The sequence below is a fragment of the Ixodes scapularis genome, unplaced genomic scaffold (genome assembly GCF_016920785.2).
Source record: "Ixodes scapularis isolate PalLabHiFi unplaced genomic scaffold, ASM1692078v2 PGA_scaffold5__190_contigs__length_132052651, whole genome shotgun sequence".
NCBI classification, from domain to species: domain Eukaryota; kingdom Metazoa; phylum Arthropoda; class Arachnida; order Ixodida; family Ixodidae; genus Ixodes; species Ixodes scapularis.
In genome coordinates this window covers 84302571-84321826 of record NW_024609880.1, presented here as the reverse complement: position 1 = coordinate 84321826, position 19256 = coordinate 84302571, and positions in this window count along the sequence as shown.

Genomic DNA, 19256 nt, shown 5'->3' with positions numbered 1-19256 from the left:
GAGCAAACTCGGCACTCAGAATACTTTCATCATAAAAACTGTGAGACAAGAAAATTCTTTTTTTTTTCTTCTGTCAATGGAGATGCAGTACGTTAAATTCTGAACAGCGCGCTTCGCCTGGCAAGACTTCCTCTCCATGCAGAGTGGAGGTTCTACTTCTTGCATGGCGGTTGCGATGATGTCGGAACGCCAAGCTCTCATTGGCTGATTGAAAAAAAAAAATAGTGGGTAGACCTCAAAGCATCTAGCCTAGAGATCTACCCACTATCCTTTCAATCAAAGCCAATCAGAGCTCGGTATCGTTCTGACATAACCGCCACCCCTGCGCAAGAAGCAGACGACTTGCCCTCCACAACCAAAGCTAGACTCTAAGAAATGCCTGTTCGTCTGCTTGTCCGCAAAATACTCGAAGATCCATAATCTGCTTTCTACGAAATCAGCTCAGCGAATGCTGAGGCGGAGCATCTGTTTAGACCTAAAAATTAAGTCTGCGCTCTGGCCTTACGCTATGCAAAGCGCATGCAAGCTTCATTTTGATGTATAAACAGATGTTCCTTCTCATCATTCGCTGAGCTGATTCTGTAGATGACAGATATTGGCTTTTTGAGTGTTTTGCAGGTAAGTAGACGCGCAGGCATTTATTAGAGTGTACGAACCGATGGAGCTAATCAAGTAGAACCGAAAGTTCTTTCTGTTAATATGTTTGATATCGCCGGCTAAGCCATTCACGCACACTCAATACGGCGTCATTTTAGGTTTTCGGTTTGCGTGACGAAAATAATCCCTAGAGTAGGGGTACAATAGGGACAAAGGACAACACAAATCTCCAAACACAGCTAGGTGACTGGTGCGCGACCGAAAAGATCCGCCTGGTCCTGGTATCGAGCCCGGGACCTCTCCATTACAGGTGGAGCGTTCTACCAACTGAGCTAACCAGGGGTTAGACATCAGTATAACAAACGGGTTTTATCAGCTGCCACCAGTCTAACACCAACAAGGGTGAAGCTTGCAATTTAAGGTTATGATCGAAATGCAACCAAATGCGAAGCTGCAAGCGAGTTGGACAACAATGACGAAAATGGTCCCTGGAGAGGCGGAACCGTGGTCCGGGTTCGATACCCGGACCAGGCGGATTTTTTCGGTCGCGCACCAGTCACGTAGCTGTGTTTGGAGATTTGTGCTTGGCCTTTGTCCCTCTCGTTCCCCTTCTCCACGGATTATTTTCGTCATTCTGTTCAACTCGCTTGCACCTTTACATTTAATTGCATTTTAATCTTTTTGCGTGACTGGTATAGCCCGTGAAAAAAAAGAAAAAACACCGGAAAACGACGCGCGCGGTGACAACGCGCTTTAGAAGATGCATGATTGACTTCGACCGATCGTAGAATTGGCTGGGGAACGGCGTTCCAAGGAATCGCGTTCTTAGAACGCGTTCCTTTTAGGAGGAACGAAGCAACGCCGCCGTTCCATCTTTCATCGGTGGAACTGGAACGGGAACTCGTTACGTTTTTACAAAAAAAACAAAAAAAAAACGGCGTATTTTTTTTTTGTTGTTTTTTGTCCAGTGAGGGATTTTTTATTCTTATTTCTAAGGAACCAACTCTAAAAAGTATAAAAACTATACATTTACGACGAGCAAGATCTCGTTAACTTTTTTGTTACTTTTTTTAGGGTTAATTTTGTTGGGTCCTCGCTTGGTAACAGTCGGGTGCAGGCGAGCACGTGGACATTGATTTATTTTTCAGTGCTGAGACTGCGGCACAAAAACAAAACTTTTCTTCGAAGGATAAGACACAGAAAGAAAGACTTATAAACTCAGCTACTTCCTTTGCTTCCAAGAATCATAATACACCCAGAAATCTAAGGGCGACTAAAGTCATCACTAGACTTCCACTGAGACCTACAGTTACTCCCAGAGACCAGGTTACCAGACATCGAATGCACACTTGTAGCTCGAACATTGGACCCCCAGTAGCACAAACGTGCGGGCCGGCTCTGGGGCGGCCTCGGCGTCTTCCGACATTTTCAGGGGCAGCCGGCACCGGGCCGGAGCCGTTTTGCAACACCGAAGGGTTACGGGCCGCGCTGCACTGTCCGCACGTTTCGCTACAAAGGCCAGTTACGAAAACCAAAGAAGGGAGACCGATATCGGTCTCTCTCTCTGCTTTCCGTAGCGGGTTATTGTAGCGAAACGTGCCGGCGTGCGGTATTTTCGCCGACCTGCATCCCTCTGTGGCAGGATCTAAAGAAAGACATTACGCGCAGAAACTTTGAATTAAGATTTTGTTTTTTAGTGACTATCTTATCACATGAAGAGTCGTACCAAAAAATAACTAATTTAGTGTCCCTCCATGAGGCCCAACATGTTTTAACATATCCAGTTACGTAATTTCCAGGCTACAGCATAGTTTTCCTTTTAAATTCCTTCGGTCGGTGTGTCAGTTTCACGAAGTGCTCTGTTTTCCACTGTTGATCTCATCACCTTTCGTCGTTTCTCCCGGCCGCCTTCTCTGTCGGATGCTCCTGACAAAAATTTTCCTATACGTTGTGCGATCCGTGTGCCGCCAGTGGGAGGAAAGCGTTTAAGCAGTACATCTGAAACACAAAGATACAGCGTGTACATCACATTTGTGATATACCAAGTCATTATGAGCATACAGTCTCTAGACACATAACAGTCCCATTCGACAAGGTAGTTTTAGATGGCGGTGTTGGAGAATAAACCTTTGTTGCCATCTCCGTCAAATTAAAGTACATATGGCCATGGTGGGCCCAACGCCGCTGAAGAAACTGCCTTGTCGGAAGTTCTTTTTTCATATCGCGTTAGGCTGTGCCTTACAGTTGTACATATATATAACAACAGGATGATTTCTATATGTTACTACTATAGTGAATACTGCTTGATTAATCAGTCTGTGCGAAGTAATTAGAAAAACCGTGGAGGACGTGGACACAACCTTTCCATTATCAACAAACTGATTTGCTGTCTCAGCGAAAGAACAGAGTTGTTTTTTTTCTGCTTGTTGTTCTTATCTTTTCGTGCATATAATTATTAATATAATCAGAAGGACTTCACGTCGAGCACAATGAATGCACTTCGGAGTAGGACTGGTTTGGCTACCATGATGATGGATGACGATGAGAACACGCAAGGCTGATGCGCTTCTTTATTTCGCTGAATGAAAATGCAGCCTTCCACTAAGAAAAACTATCTGAACATTTCCAAAACACCGCAATGATTTGAGTCTTACTCATGCCAATCAAATTTGTAATTATATCGAGATATGAGAAAAAACAGGTTTTACCTCGCATGCATTCATAGAGAGCCAGAGATTCAAAGCACTTTTTGCTGCTCGTGCCTTTGAGCGTGTACAGTAACATCACCTCACTTGAGAGGAGTCGTTTTGTCATTATGACTACAGCATCTTTGTACGTCTCGCCTCCAAGACGTTCAAGGTAGGAGACCTGCAAGTTGAACCAGAACAGATAACAAAAAAATCCCGGGACAAAGTATTCTACGAACCCGATCCATCTTAAAAGAGAACTCGTGGTCCACGCGTGGACTACAGGAAATAATTTCAACGTTACGGCCGCAACAACGGAGGCGAAAGGAGATAGGTGGGGCGCACGCAAGCTATTTGAGTCATTCATCCGCGCGGATGCGTCAGGGCGCAACAAGAACCGTGGCCTCTTCCTGGAAGTATACATGGACATTCCCGATAGGTAGGGCTGCGTTGACCGAAACTTTCTCATTTTTCTGTATGCATTGATGACGCCCTCCGGTATGCGAAGCGAAACATTTATTGACGTTGTTATTTCTGTTAGGTGAAATTGGTGTCCTTATTTTAATGAAAGTACATTAATATGAAGAGAAACAAGCGATAGGCAAAAGAACCACGCTAAATAAAGAAATTGTGGTAGTGTTTGCGTCAATGTGTTTCAGCAGGATAGGAATGGGTATGTATAGTATGCGAGAGTCCGCCCAGTGGGAAGGATTATATATCCTTGCCACAACAGAGGAAGTATGTATTGTAAATGTTACCTTGGAAATTTTGACGAAAGCTGGCAGAGAAAATGCCTTTCAGTGTAATGTCGAAGTTGCATGTTTTGCTTACCATTTCCTTTCGAAATTCAGGGCGCCGAAGTTTAGGCTCCAGTGCAGCCACATCTTTTTTCTGATGTCAGTTGGAAAACAGGCAGCTGAGTCTCTAGTGCAGTTTCTGGACAGAGGCCATTCAGTTGTTGCTGTAGCAGTTGCACACGTCCCTCCAAGCTTTCCACGGTATTTTTTACTTCGACCATAAGGGTGCGAATTTTTTAAGGAGAGCTGCGAAAAGACAATGTGGAGCTATGATCAATGCATCGAAGAGATAGTCCGTGATGCAAATGAATGCAATCTTAGGTTCAAGGGTATCCTTTGAATTTATGTTTGCACGATATCACATGTAAGGAACAAAAGGTTCGGTTTACTTACCACTCTAATCACGCTGGTTAACTTCTGGTGCTTGAGTACAGGCTCGTGCTGCTGTGTTGATGATAGCGGACGAAACGACGTCAAAGGGCTGCCTGCAGACCCCACTGCTCTTTGCTCATGCAAGCAGAGAGGGCACAGATTGGACAGCTGGAGTGAGCGAAGGTCTGTAATGGTAACGACATAAAAACAGAATGTAGAAAATTACCCCAATGGAGTCTCAGGAAAAGGCGAAATGGTCAGTGCAGTATATTACGGGCTCAGGGTTATGAAAGTCCGAGGTTCCTCAAGGTCGCTGTCAAGCTCATTTGCATCAACTGTTGACTCAGGGTCTATTGTAGATTTGTCCAGAGCGCGAGTGACTTTCTCACATGCTTCTTCATAGGACGCTGAAAGTAAAAAATCGCGTTTTAAAAAGCAGGTATTAGAGTAGTTTCATTTCGAATGTGTTTCCCCGTTTTAAACATTCATGCATATCCCAAGACACGTATGGGAAACATGCGCCATGGTCCAGGTAGGGAATTACGTTTGATCACAAACTCCCGTCTTCCACTTGTGACATTTGTTGGCCAGTAGCACCTCGTCAGCTCTTCGGTCAACCAGGAAATTGGCACAGAGCTGGTCGCTTCTTCTCCCAAGAACTCCACAATTGCCAACCCTTGGCATGGTTTTGGATTCGTGGCTGGTCAGCCTGCACGAGGAAGCAATAAAGGTGAACCTTGAGTGAATGCATATGTTCTGTTCACCTATAACCTGGAAGGAAAGCAAAGCCTTCAAGTGCGGCCATTTAGGTTTGGTGGAAGCATTTGGAAAGCCTAAATGGTCGCGCCCAGTGTTGCACTCCAGTCATCTTCCAATTTTTAAATTTTGCACGGCACATACCAGTGGTCTAACTTGGCTGCGGTGTTTGGCCAGCGGCACGACTGCAAGGTTCTTTCTTTGTTAGCTTCATTTGTAATGATCTGAAATGCCTGGAGATAAAATATGCCAGTGCGTCGAGAGGAGTGTTGACAATATTTTTTAGTCGTAACATCAATTCTGAAGAGACACATTCCTGTAAATTTAACGAAATATCTCCGTGCACTTCACCGAGGGTGAACAGATCTGGCAGGTTATCCATTAGCAATTCATTTCATGGCATAAAAGTTGGCACTTCGCAGGGAACTGCTGCGTGGCAAGGGCCACAATAAGGGTGCATCACCTCTGTCTTAAAGAATTAATTTATTGAAGATGTCAACTTGCATTGAAGACTCACCAACCTTGGGCTCTGAGTGCAGTAGTGGGATAACTTCGAATCCAGTGCCATAACGCAACCTCGCACATTTTTGATACAGCAGAGTGATTGGCCATGTTCTCAAGACGCTATCCACTGACGAGGTCTTGAAGATTCGTAGGCGCGACGACGGGAAGGGGTGCCGGTACAAATCCGTGAGATCTTTGTGCTTGAATCCAACAATCTTATCAGAGTTTACTTGAGAAACTGTGACAATGCTTCCATCGAGCATCATGCAGCAAGAGTTGGCTTCAGAGTCGGCACCCAAGAACTTTACTGGACGCTCAGAGTTAGGGAACTGTAAACCATTATTTTGTTCTGAAAGTCGTCTGCTGATTTTCTCCAGAGGTTTTCAAGGAGACCTGACTATCGTCTTTAACTTGCCCAAATAGTTTTCAAAACGGAATGCCAAAAAAGAGTCAAGAGGACCGTGAAGTTTGGCATCCGACGCAAGATAAAAAAGTGCATGGATGTTGTATGACATTTGAGACTTTCCGTGGATCTTCGCAAACTCCCTGGAAAACTCTGTGAGAAAGTGACATGCAAAGTCATTGTAGTCCAGGTACAGCACTGGGGAACACACGATGGATATTGCACAGTGCAGCAGCAAGAAGTGGTCATATAAGCGTGAAGGTAGTACACGCTTGAGGAGAGAGGGCCCTAGATAAAGGAGGAATGATCGATATTTTGTGGCTTTCCAAACATCCAGCTCCTTAATACCTTATGGTTGTCGCTGGAATTCACAAGGTAAATAACTCGCTTCAAGCTCCTTGTTGAAAAGCTGCTTCTGAAGAGCACCGAGTCTAAATGGAAGCCTGCCATGCACCCAGAAATGAAGAAGCCGCCTGGTAACACCGAGACAGACCATATGCATATAGTCATGTCTCGTTAATATGGACGCCACCGTTCCCCAGAAAAATCGTCCATAATGTGAATCGTCCATAATAACGAATCAAGGTCAAAAACACAAACATTAGGTAAGAATTGTTAAAAAAAAGCATTGTTTATTTCGCAAAGAACGAGGAGATATGAGTTGGCACTGACGCTTTCGATCCCACTTTAGTGTCCAAAAAGCGCAACACCTCGGCCACTTGAAGTGCACGTTCTCCGTCCCCCTCCTGCTCAATGTAGGCGATCGCTGTCTCCAAGCCACGGCGAGCTTCACATCAAGTAACGGTTGGTCTCTCTTCTTCATCGTCTGTTTCTGTCGGCGCAAAGTTTTCTACAAGTTGATGGCACTGTTGAGCGGATTCACCGACAAGCTCCATGATCTGCTCGTCGCTCACAGGCTCCCAGCTGTTAGTCTCTTCGTCTATATCCAAGAATGCCGATGCCTCTTCATCTGGCTTTTTCTCCCCGAGTTTTCGAAGAGCTTCACGAAGGGCCGCGAGCGGAAGTTCATCCATCGGATCCTCCACCTCCATAGCAGAGCTGTTAACAAGAATACCTGCGTGACGGCAGCAGTTCTCAATGGTTTGAGGCCTCACCGCGTCCCACGTCTTCTTCAGCTTTTGAAAGCACCACCTCAAGTCAACAGTTTGCGGTTCGTTGTCTTCCGCGCAAGCGATGTAGTGCCGCACAAGTTCACCTCTGTAGTGTGCCTTAACCGCGCGAATAATTCCTGCGTCCAAGGGCTGTATTTTGGCAGTCATGTTGGGTGGAAAGAACTTCAAGGTAAGGTTTTCATAGTCTGCACGAACAGAATGGCATGATGCGTTATCAACCAACAAAACAGCCCTCCTCTTCTTAGCCTTCAAGAAGCGGTCGAATTTTGCCAAGAAGATTTCAAATATCTTTCCTGACATCATGCTTTCTTGTTGCAATCGTAAGAGCAATACATGTTCGGTTAAATGTCTTTCCAAAACATCGTGGTCGCTCCGCTTTTGCCACTACAATGGGCTTCCACTTGTGGGTGCCGCTCGCGTTGCACAAGAATCCCACCGTGATTCTCTCTTTGCTTCACTTGTTTCAAGCCACAGGTTCGGATGCCAGAGTCGAAGATGGGCCCAACTTGTAAAAAAAGCCAGTCTCGTCGAAGTTGTAAATATCATCTGGAGAATACTGAGCAAGAAATTCCGCAAGCTGTTTCCGAGCACTGACAACGGCGGCTGTATCCACGCTTCCACTTTCCATGAATACGGTGGCTTGAAATTCCATGCCTTCTCTTAAACCTGCTGAGCCAACCCCTTGAGTAGTTCAGGTCATGAATGTCTGCATAAAGACGTGAAGATTGCAAACATTAAAATAAAACCACTAAAGAGAGAACAGTTATTTTAACGTAGATGCGTAATTGCACAAGAACGAGCAACTAGAAAAATCGTTAGAAGAAACAACATTTTTGAAGAGGAATGCGTAACACAGTGATGTGATTGGCCTAAGCCGTTTTGGAGCACCTTTTGGAGCAGCCAAAACAGTGCTTTGGAGCAGAAAAAGTGGTTTTTGGAGCAGGCAAAACAGTGTTTTGGAGCAGCAAAAGTTGCTTTTGGAGCAGCCAAAACAATGTTTCGGAGCAGTAAAAGTGGCTTTTGGAGCAGATATTCTTAGAAAAATAAACATATTCGTTTTAAGTGCTGAACGAACGAAGGCCACTTCGCTCGCCGCAGTAAACAGATTATGGTCAAGTTCGACCACCTGGGAGTCTTTTAACATGTTACTGAAAAGACAATGACATGACACATTTTTCAATGCTTCAGTTAAGTTATACATATATATGTACGGTTATAGATAAATAATAACCAAACTGCACATATTAGAATTTATTTGAAAATGACCAGCTTACTAGTAAATATCACAGCATTAGGTTGAACGACTCAGTTATATAAAATAATAAATGGAAGCTGTCTCCGACTGATGAAACAGGTAACTACTGCAGTGCAATGCGAAATTGTATACAAGACAAAGGTGCATTAAGACTACCGGGTGCTTTCTTTTTGCTTTTCGAAACTTTCTACAAGGCTCCTGCAAGACTTGCTTTGCCTTTGGCTAGTAATGAATTCCCACTTTCAATGTCTCCAAAGAGACATTGAGACGTCCCACAAATGAACAGTGCTGTGGGCGGGAGGCACTCACTTGATCGAATGACGTTTTAGCGAACGCCCACGTTTCACCGAATGACACTTTAGCGAATAGTCGGACGCCGCCAAGCGGCGTTTTCGGGCGGGCCAAATGGGTTCACATTTTTTCTTATGAGCCGCCGCAGACTGTCGCCGCGAAGCGGCGTAAAGCGCAGCGCGGCGGATGGGTTAACGCGCGCCCCCGTTATTCGCTAAAACGTTGATTCGCTTAAATGTCGCTGTTCGCTAAAACGTCATTCGCTCATGTGGTATAGACCCGCTGTGGGCGTTGCCGAGCAATTCCGAAAAACCGCTTGTCACCGGTTTACTGGTTCCCGACGCGCCAGATTTTCGTCAAAAGTAAGCAAACTTAAAACAATGGCTTGCAAGCGTCCCGGCTGGTGCCTCTGTCGTGCAGTCATGTCCGCGCGCACATGAGGGCAACTTTGGCAGGCTTTCATTTGCATGTGCTTCGTCGCGCGAGCGGAGATGGCTGTTCGATCGAAACAGACACCATGCCCCTCCGCTCCGTCGCCAACTGGTTTCCAAAATTTTATGCAAAATACGACAAAAAACAGTCCAGCGGCACGTGCTTTCCTGGCCGGCAGGCGACGTACAAGCTAAACACAGAAAAAAAAGAACCTGAGCGAGTCAGGTCAAGACATCGCGAGTCAGAGTCAAAAAGCACTTGGAGCGCTTTGTACAACGACTGAAGCACTGAAGCGTCAGTCAACACATGCCCCCGTCTATCGTTGAATTTTTTTTATTTTTTTTAAGACGCGAGACGAGACACATGAACGACGCGAGCGTGAAACGAGAGGTGGAGGGAAAAACTATGTAAAACCAGATGGACGATTGATACAGGGTACTTTTTGTTGGGCGGCCGTTTGCGCCGCCTAGCTCATGCATGGTCCGTTACAGTACTTAGTTTAGTTTCGGTTTTGAAAGACGACCAAAATCAGTCTTTTGGCGCAGGCTTGGCGCAGATTACCCATATTTCGGCAAAATGTAGCAGGATGTAGCAGGGTTAGCCCCTTGGCGCAGTTTGGCGCAGCAATCACATCACTGGTAACATTTTGAGAAAACATTTTCAAACTCAGTGCTTAAAAAGATACGCTCAGAACTCACTTACCCATCGTTGTGCCGAACTCCTTCGCCTTTTCTTGCAGCATCTCGTCGCTGACGGCGGCCCCTCTGGAGCGCATTTCCGCAAGCCAGATGTTGACGGCCTCCTCCAACTTCTCAAACTTTCAGGGTCGCTGCCGGCAGGAACTGGAGCTGGCTGTGGGAACGCTCATCCATTTCTTTGATTCTTTTAGAATTGCGTGGACTGTCGATTTTCCGAGATCAACGCCAAGGTTTTTTCCACTCCACTCTTTCACGTACTGAACAGACACTGAAGGCGTTTCAGTTTTGAATTTGCATATCTCCTTTTTCAGCTGAGCAGAAAGCTCCGTCCGTTTACGCTTAACACCTGTCATCGTCTCCACCTCCGAAATGGCCGGAGAAGCGTCCAGCCTTGTCTCTTGCCTCTTATGCACAACCCAATGTGATTCATCACGTATGCCAACCCGGAAGGAGATGGCATACGTTTAAGCTTGAAAGACAAGAAACAAAAAAAAAACAAAAAAATGACCACCTTCAGGCGCGCAGGTCCTATCTCAAGGGCGGAGGACAATAGTGAATTCCGGGTACAAACTGTGACCTCTACGATTCACTAACCTTTTCTTCTGTCGGGTATGTGGACTCGCCTTCAAAGTAACCAGACGGGGAACAAAAAGGCAATGGGGAATTCCGAGTAGTACACACTGGGGTCACTAATATTTTTTTTTCGTGGACACGTGTCCATATTACCGAGACAAAAATGCCTGTATTTTCCCGTTTCTTCCCCAAAATAGCCGTCCATAGTCCGGACTGCGGGTTTCTGTATTAACGGGACAGAATTGCATGGCGGGAGACTGGTCGCCGAAAATTGCGTCCATATTGCGGGGTGTCCCGATTAACGGGGTCCATATTAACGAGACATGACTGTATAATCAAGTGGACAACTGAAAACCATATCAAGGGCCATGCTACAGAAAGGGGACAGGGAATGGTGATGTTCGGCGTCTTCCATTGTGCGAAACGTTTCACTGCTTTGCAACCTAATGCCAGATACGTCGGGGAAGACAACTCGGCCTTCAATGTACTCTCCCCTCTGAGCGCATCTGTCACACGAGTTGTAGCCGGAGTGTCCTTTTGTGCACTTGACGTAACTTCTTGCCGGCATGTCACAAATTACTGCCGTCAAAATAACTGTAAAGTGTTATAAGCGACAGTGATGCCATCTATCTCAAGCTGTTGAATTTCTTCCAAAAACTGAGACAGAAACTCTTCCACATCAACTGGCTTCCCACTGCCACAATAAATGCTGACAGGAAACAGGGTCCTGTCTAGTATATTTGCACAGGAGCATGTGATTGGCCAGAGTGCTTTGCTTGAACTTCTGCGAAGCGGAATGCCAATAATGTTTATATGCAATTCCACAACATCACTGACGCCCACTTCAGCAGACAGCTTACGAGTCAAGCCTTCAATCAAACCAAAATGAGCAAAATCGCCTTTTACATTAGACTTCCGGCATGTTTTTAGAATGGTGCGCGCATCTTTCGGAACTTCCTTGTGACCAAGGTCACGAAGCATCTGTGCTAGGTCATTGACAGCTTCATGTGGCAGCCCGCGTTTCAGAGCTATTCTTCCGAGTCTTTCTGTGGCACTGAGATGATTTGCTGCCTCATGCTCTCCCCAAGCATAGCTTAAAGATCCGGCCGCACCTTCATATTCGCTGTCACTTGCACCACAATATTCAACGCCGGATTCCGAAAGTGAGTCATCAGTGTGATTGGGCTCTTCACCACTTCCTGGGCCCTGAACCGTATCGAATGTTTCGAAATCAACCTTGAATGTGTTGGCTTCATACACTGCAGCTTCATCTGTTGTCAACTCTGCAACGTCCCGAGAACAAGATGGCTGTCCTCCATTGCATGACTGCGCGTTGGAGGGACCTGCCGAAATTGTTGAGTCTGATAACACCTCCGCCACCTTCTTCTGGATGTCTCTGAAGCGTTTCCACCTTGACATCCTAAGGAGAAAGCCGGGTGCATATTCACCTGGTTTATTCTTGGAATGAGGCCAAGAACGTTTTTGTTAATTACAAATACAATTGCTTGTCGTGTGCAGATAGGACGTGAATATGCTTGCTTTCCTCACTCTACTTCTAAGTGAGCTCACCCCCTTTCGGCCCATCTTCGTTCAGAATAGCAAAGAACGAAATAGCGGAAATAAGTATACAAAAGAGGAATTAATGCAATGACGCGAAGAAACACCAGACTTAAAATGAACATTTTACCACATGTAACTACAAGTATAAAAATGGTGAGGCACTCATGGAACCGGAAAAGAGTAATGAAATAAATTGTCAACACTGAATTGCGTTCCGCTAAAGTCCACTTTATACAGATTGTACGGAAGCTTCATGACCTTGAGGAGCAATTTGTTCGGTGCACGATCTTCTCATCATGCTTTCCAACAACCGATTTTAAGTATGAAACGTTAAAAAACTCAAAATTGAACAAATAAATTATATTCATTTGCACTATAAGAAACGTTTGTGAGCGAATGTATGACATACAACAATGCAGGAGTAAAGTTTGTCACTGCAGTTAATTTAGAGCCCAACTAACATTAGTATTTTGCTGCACATGTATTGCAAAGCACTAGAAAACCGAACAAATAAAAAAATTCTGTAATACAAAAACACAGCCCCAGCGCGCCATGCTCATCAGGAACATATATCTTTGGGGAGTAAGTCAGAACGTAGACATAAGGATTTACAACTGCCCGAAAAACACTCCGGCGTGCGCGCGGGGAATGGCAGGGCTAGATCATGTCAGTCACACCTACTTCTGCTCGAAATGCCCCTCGCGGTCGCTGCAGGAAAAACATCCAGTTGCTCGAAAATTATTTTTGTCTACGCGACCGATTGGGAATCCGAAGTCTCTAGCTGCCAAGGCTATCAAAATTCAACCGACGCTTTGTCAGAAAGAGACTTCGCTCTTATGCCTTTCGATATTGCCACTGTTTCGGGTACACGCGAGAACCACGGTGCAAGGTATACACTTTAGGTGAGGAAACTGCGTGGCTAAATGTGCGGCACGATGAAACGGATAACGTTCGGTTGACGAGAACCTGAAAAGCTCATCATCCTGCAGCCACCGTGCTCAGCCGTCTAACGGCGCGACTGCGTGAGAGAAAAAAAAAAAAAATCCCAAGAGCATGGGAGAAGTGTCCCGGGATGACTCCAGCTCGACGAGTCATATGTCGGCGTCGCTTAAAACCAAAGCGACGAGCCAACATTTATCTGGTAGCCGCGAAAAGCACACAGTCCACACCTTCAAATCATTAGCAAACACCGTGGAGAGGACAGATCTCGCTTTTTGGACCCCGATGTGCTGGCAGGAGTATGCTTTTATTCGTTATGCTACACCAACCATAGCTTTGCTATCAGGCTCCGGCCGCCGGCTCAATCAGCTATTTTATAGCACTGGGCGGGCACTGACATCAACTTTCAAACAATCAAGAAGCAAACAAAACCAACTTTGCGCCGGCGCGGGCTCCAGAGTGCTCGAATGTATTCCGTTTGAGTGATCCTGGCGGCCTGGCAACAAAGCGACGAAGCGCTGAAAACATGCAGTCTTCCCCTTTTAACCGACACATATCGACGTAAGGCAAGCGCCCGGAACAAACTACGCAAACGAAATGAAGGTTAATTGAAGGAAGCGCTGTAGTTACCTGATGCCGTTATCCTTAGGCGCCCGTTCCTCCTCGTTCCGCACCTTTTCACTTTTGGAGAAGTTCGCGATGGCGTAGCCGGGCACACGGTTTTGGCGCGAAGTGCAGAAATGAACCGTCTGCGCATAACCGTTGCAGCGGCTTGCCAGAATCTTCAAGCTCATGCCCGGAAAGGGCGAGGGAGCGCGAGACAGAGGAGGAAAACGTCACGTGTCTCCTTCAGCAGAAAGCGGGAGTTTACGGCAACAGAAGACCGACTTTTTTTTTTGTTGTTTTTTATTCACGACGCCACGCTCTCAGGCCGGCGTATTGCGGCTGGAATCCGGCAATTTGCGCGCCGATATTGACCGACCCAGTCCCAGAATGCGCCGTGCAAACCCCAGGTTCTCCCGGAGCTCTGTGCTACTGGGGACACTTTATAGATACACAAAAATTAACCTTTATTAATTTTGTGTACTCAAATCAACCTCATCTATGAATAAAAATAGTCTAGCTGTCAAGTATTGTTGTTTTAGAGGCCCCTTGCAAGCTCTTGTGCAGAGTGAGCCTAAATTTCATTATATTTGATCAGAGTTTGCGAGTGCTTCCTTTCTAGATATGCACATTAGTGGCAGCAACCAGTGAAGGTATGTTTATACTTTTTACTTGTCGCGCGAGAAAGGAGCAAATATCGCTAAGAAAGACACATAATCAGAGCAGCAGATATTGCACCGTTGGGCGAGAGGGAGCACATGAAAGCGCAAAATTAAAGTACTTCAGCAATGAAGTTGATTTGCAGCCACATAGTGACTATCTATGGCAGCAGAGCATGGGATTACTTGAGCGGCGTGCTTTCTTTTTATATAAACCGGAAAACCTAAAGCACTACATTTCAATCGCACAATTGCGGTTAAGGGCAGATCACCTTCAAGAGCAGATCTCGCGTTCGGAGACGAAGCTGTGGCGGCACGCCACGGGTTAGAAGAAATGAAAGCCGAAGCGCTAAACTGCTGTCCAGAGCCTTTAGGAATTAAACAGTTGCAAGCAGATATCAGACTGACAGGACGTCCGTATCAATATTTGGTGACCTGCACGTGACCTGTCTATTATACCAGTCTCACTAAGCGTTCAGCGCATGCGTAAATCCGCCATTCGTTGAGTTCACAGGAGGAAGATGACAGTGTACAAGAGGGCTCGTGCCGTTTCGTGCTCTACACGCCGGAAAACCCGGATGCTCTACACGCGGATTTGGGAACGTGCACAGTGCAGAGCTCCATCTGCGCTGTCGCACATTCCCAAACACTAAAGTTCTCTCGACGCATTGCGGCAACAGTGGCTTAGTAAGCTAAATGGTGAGATCGGTCTATTCCTGAAAGCGCGTGACTGTGGTCTCGCTCTTCGACATCCTTTTCTTCTACCCCCTGGCGTGCCGCCACAGGAACCGAGTTGAATATTACAAACTAAATCCCTAAGGCGAAAAAGCGAATACTTGTTTACCAGGCACATTTATATACCCAGACCATCGAGTCGCTTTCGTGAGCACCGGAAATCAATCTGAGTCCCCACCCATATTTGGAGTGACAAGTCGCGTTTGGCTAGGAGAAAGCACTTTGGATGTCCGACACGTTAAAGACAGGCATTTAACTTAAAGGCGGACCAGCAGAAATATTCTTCCGCCTGGCGGAAAGTCCTCCTCGCCCTCTTTCTTTCTTGTTTTGTAACACGGCGAGGCGAGGGGAAAGGTCCCCTTTTGCGCCGGCTTCTTCTGAGAGGATAAGCCGAGAAAATCCCCATTTTGAGCGACGGGCGATGGGTGCGGCAGCAGCGACCTCGTGACTTAGAGGTAGCTTCAGATCCTATCGCGTAATCTGCCCCATTTTTGGCGCTCACCAAGCCTAGCTTCTCGGGTGTAGGTTTTACGGAGCTGCAATCACCGAATTTCAGCTGTCGAAGGTCTTTGGTTTAGCCTGTGGCAAAATAAACACATACTTGAGAGCTGCGATGCATCCCCGCACCCATTGAAGGAACGTGTCATGGATATTTTTGGTTCATCAAGGAGCTCAAAAGACATGCGCGAGAAGTGGTGACTTGAATATGTAAGGATGACTTACATCTTCACAAAACATTCCATCTTTAAAAAAACGGCTTATCACGCTCAAACCTGCCTCAAATTGGGATCGATGGAAAAGAAAACGATGCACCAGGCGCGGGAATCTTCTAGAAGTTCTCTGTTTCCTAGCAGCGAGCACAAATTATTGGAGAACTTTAGCAGACTATGTTTTCAGGCCACATATATTTAGCGGAAGCTCGCGGTGCCACTTCGATGCATTCTCTGAAGCACGCGCCTGAAGTGGCAGCGGGCCTTTGAAAACGATTTACTAAAATGCCCTGTTGTGTGCCTAACTCGCGGAACATGACGGCCAGCAAAATGTATGAAATTCATATTTACACATTCCCAACAACCACCTGAGGTGAGAGGGCATCAAGGGTGGATGTCAATTTTAGAAAGTTTTAGTGGGTCACTTTTAGCCACCTAGATAACCGTACGGTCCGTACCCCAGAACGAAATGTAAGCTAGATTCGCCCTTTACATTCTTTATCGAGTGTGGCTATGGAGCGGAAAAGACAATATTAAAACCCTTTTTGGCGAGTCCAACGTGTCGTGTTATGGTTCAACGTTGCTTGTATTGGTACCATAGCACGGGCCGCCACTTCGAAGTATTTGTGTGTCTCAAAGAAACTAAAGCAAAAGCAGACAATTTTTTTTAACGTGACACAGAATTGTATTTAGCATTGTAAAAAACTTTTAGGTACCCTACGCCACGCAGTTAGCACAAACAAATAATCGCCGGTGTTTCCCACTTTTTTTTTCTTGTTAGAACTGAATGATGTTTAGGAAACTGTTAATACGAGTATCCCAGCTAAGCGGTAGAGTTTAGTGCGAGTCGATACATTGCTGGGGAAAATAGCAAAAAGCGCCGATGTCGTGTTTGCGCTAACAGTGTCGCGTAATGTACGCATACCGCTGCACAATCAATGCTAACGGAGTGAATCAGTAAATTTAGTGGCCCCCAAAGAAGTGGTGTTATTTTGTTTTATTTTTACGGTTGAAAAGTTGTTATTTTTAAACAAGCAATTCGGTAAAAAGAGTGCTTCCGTTGGGTACAACTTACGAGGCATCAATTTGTTCTACACTAAATTCTGCATGGGCCTTGCGTAAAAATATCAATATTGTGTTCGTGCTAGCTGTGTCACGCACAGTAAGAAGACCAGTTCATTGCTCGAACATTTATACAAGGCCTTTCTTACGTTTTCTTACGCCAAATAGACGTTTTGCGAGTACGCTCCATTACTGGTGGTTCATAAAATAACCTACGTTGTTTATTTAGAGGAAGGAAGTGGTGGTGAGGGGGGGGGGGGGGGGGCGGATTAAATACAAAAGACGACTCAGGGAACCTCGAACTTTGTAAATATTTCGCTCAACCTATAGACCGTTCCATTAGGGTCATAGCAGAGAGGGTGAAAGAGAAAAAAAATTCACTCCCCCTCTCACCCCGCTGACGTCCGCTCCGCCGAGTGGGCTGTAGGTAGCGTCCGGCTGGCGTGCAAACTCTGCTTAAAATCGCGTCATTTTGAAACTTTCAAGCGCAGATGCGCAGATTTTGGTATGCCAGTTGTCGTGTAATATTATGCTAGATAAAAAGACTCACGGGGTCCACTTGCGCTGTTACCTGCGTGCAAATAAAAAAAAAATATTGGGAAAACTGTGTCTGATTGGCCGGTCTCTTTGGCGAAAAGTAAATCCGGTGGCTGTACCTTTTTCACTATACACAAGTTCGTACTGGTGTAGGCCTTTAGCGACCGTGAGTGCAAGTCTGAAATAATAAATAAAACGTGCTCTCCTGCCGCAATACAAGCAGTAGTTGAGGGTAGTACTGCCAGCTCACTCAACTGCTATTTAAGTAACGGAAAAAAGATATGCTAGTTGATCATTTAGCAAAATAGAACAACAGAGAGCTATAGGCTGATTTTGGAGTAGCCACAACTATTCTAAGAACGCGAACCACTTCACAACGGCAGCCACGAGCGAGAGTTCGATGTCCGTTAGAGCCCGCCGATACAGCCCAAAGATGGAGAACGGCAACCACCCCGTTAGTCGTCTGCTAGCGGAGTCTGGCGCGTGCCCTCTCTCTCGTTTTACCCCGCCGAACCCGCTGAACTTCCCGGATGTGTGGAGAGGGCGCTGCGGGCGAACAAAATGGTGCCGCCCAGAGAGCGCTAAATGGAATGGTCTATAATCCTGAGCTAATTAAATCACTTTTGCTTTGACTGTTTTAGAACTTGTTAACAGTCGCGCTAAAGGCCAAGATGAGCGAAAAGTCAGATGCCAATGTTTATTTGAGCAAGAAGCTTATATATGCGAGATAGAACTGAAAAAGCGTACGAGGGTAACCGTAGCTATCTCCGACCAAGCGTGAACCTCACTTTTTCGCCATTTTATAGAAAGTCGTTTTATCGAATGAACGGACATTTCATCGAACGCCGTTTCATCGAATCGCTAAGGGCCGTTTCATCGAATTTCTCTGTTATGGCTCTGTACCGAGTTTTGGGGCATAACAGTGCTTTATAGATGTTTCACCTTGCATTTGTTAAGACTAAGGTAGTCACTTGTGAAATTGTTTTAAAGGTGGTGTCAAATTACTAAAGATAAAAGCAATTGGCATAAAAAGAAATAAAAACAATTGGGTATGCGACTTACTGAAAATCTTTACTCATATACATATATGACTGAAACCACGACGCTGCAAATAAAGGACAGACACTTAGAACACTTTTAAGTGTCCGTGCTTTCTGTTTTTGCCTCATTTTTAATTGTTTTATGTGACATGGAGAGGGGTCATTGTTTCATGGAGGCTTCTTCTCGAAGCAGGAAATGTTCACGATGGAACTTATCTCGTCACTGCACCCAGTGATATAAAAACAGAAACAAAAGAAGAAAAAAAGGAGAGAATTAGATGGAGTTGTGTATAAAAATTAAAGTAAATTCCTAAATATTACACACTGTAACGTTGTTCGATGAAAATGCGTTCGAGGAAACGGCTTCTTTGAAACGGCGTTCGAGGAAACGGCGTTCGATGAAACGGTGTTCGACGAAACGGCTTCGATGAAACGGCTTTGATGAAACGGCGTTCGATGAAATGGCGTTCGATGAAATGTACGGACGCACTTATAGCGGTATGCGTGCATTACGTGGCACTTTTAGCCCGAACGCGACATCGGCGCTATTTACTATTTCTGCCCAGCAACATGTATTGTCTAGCACTGAGCTCTGCCACTTAGGTTGGATAGTTGCATTGACAGTTTTCTAAACATAATTTATTTCTAAAAAACAAAATTAGAAAGACCGGCAATAGTTTGTCCGTGCTGTGTGGCAGTATACCTAAAATGTGTTTGCAAAGACAAATTACAAACGCGTATCATGTTAAAAAAATCGGCTACATTTGATTTATTTATTTTTTATTTTTAATGCCTCAATAATACTTTAAAGTGGCAGCACGTTCTATAGCACCGATTTAAGCAACGTTGAACTATAACACCAGACGCTTCGATAGCTGCACTCGATCAAGAATGCTCACAGAAAGGTTATAGC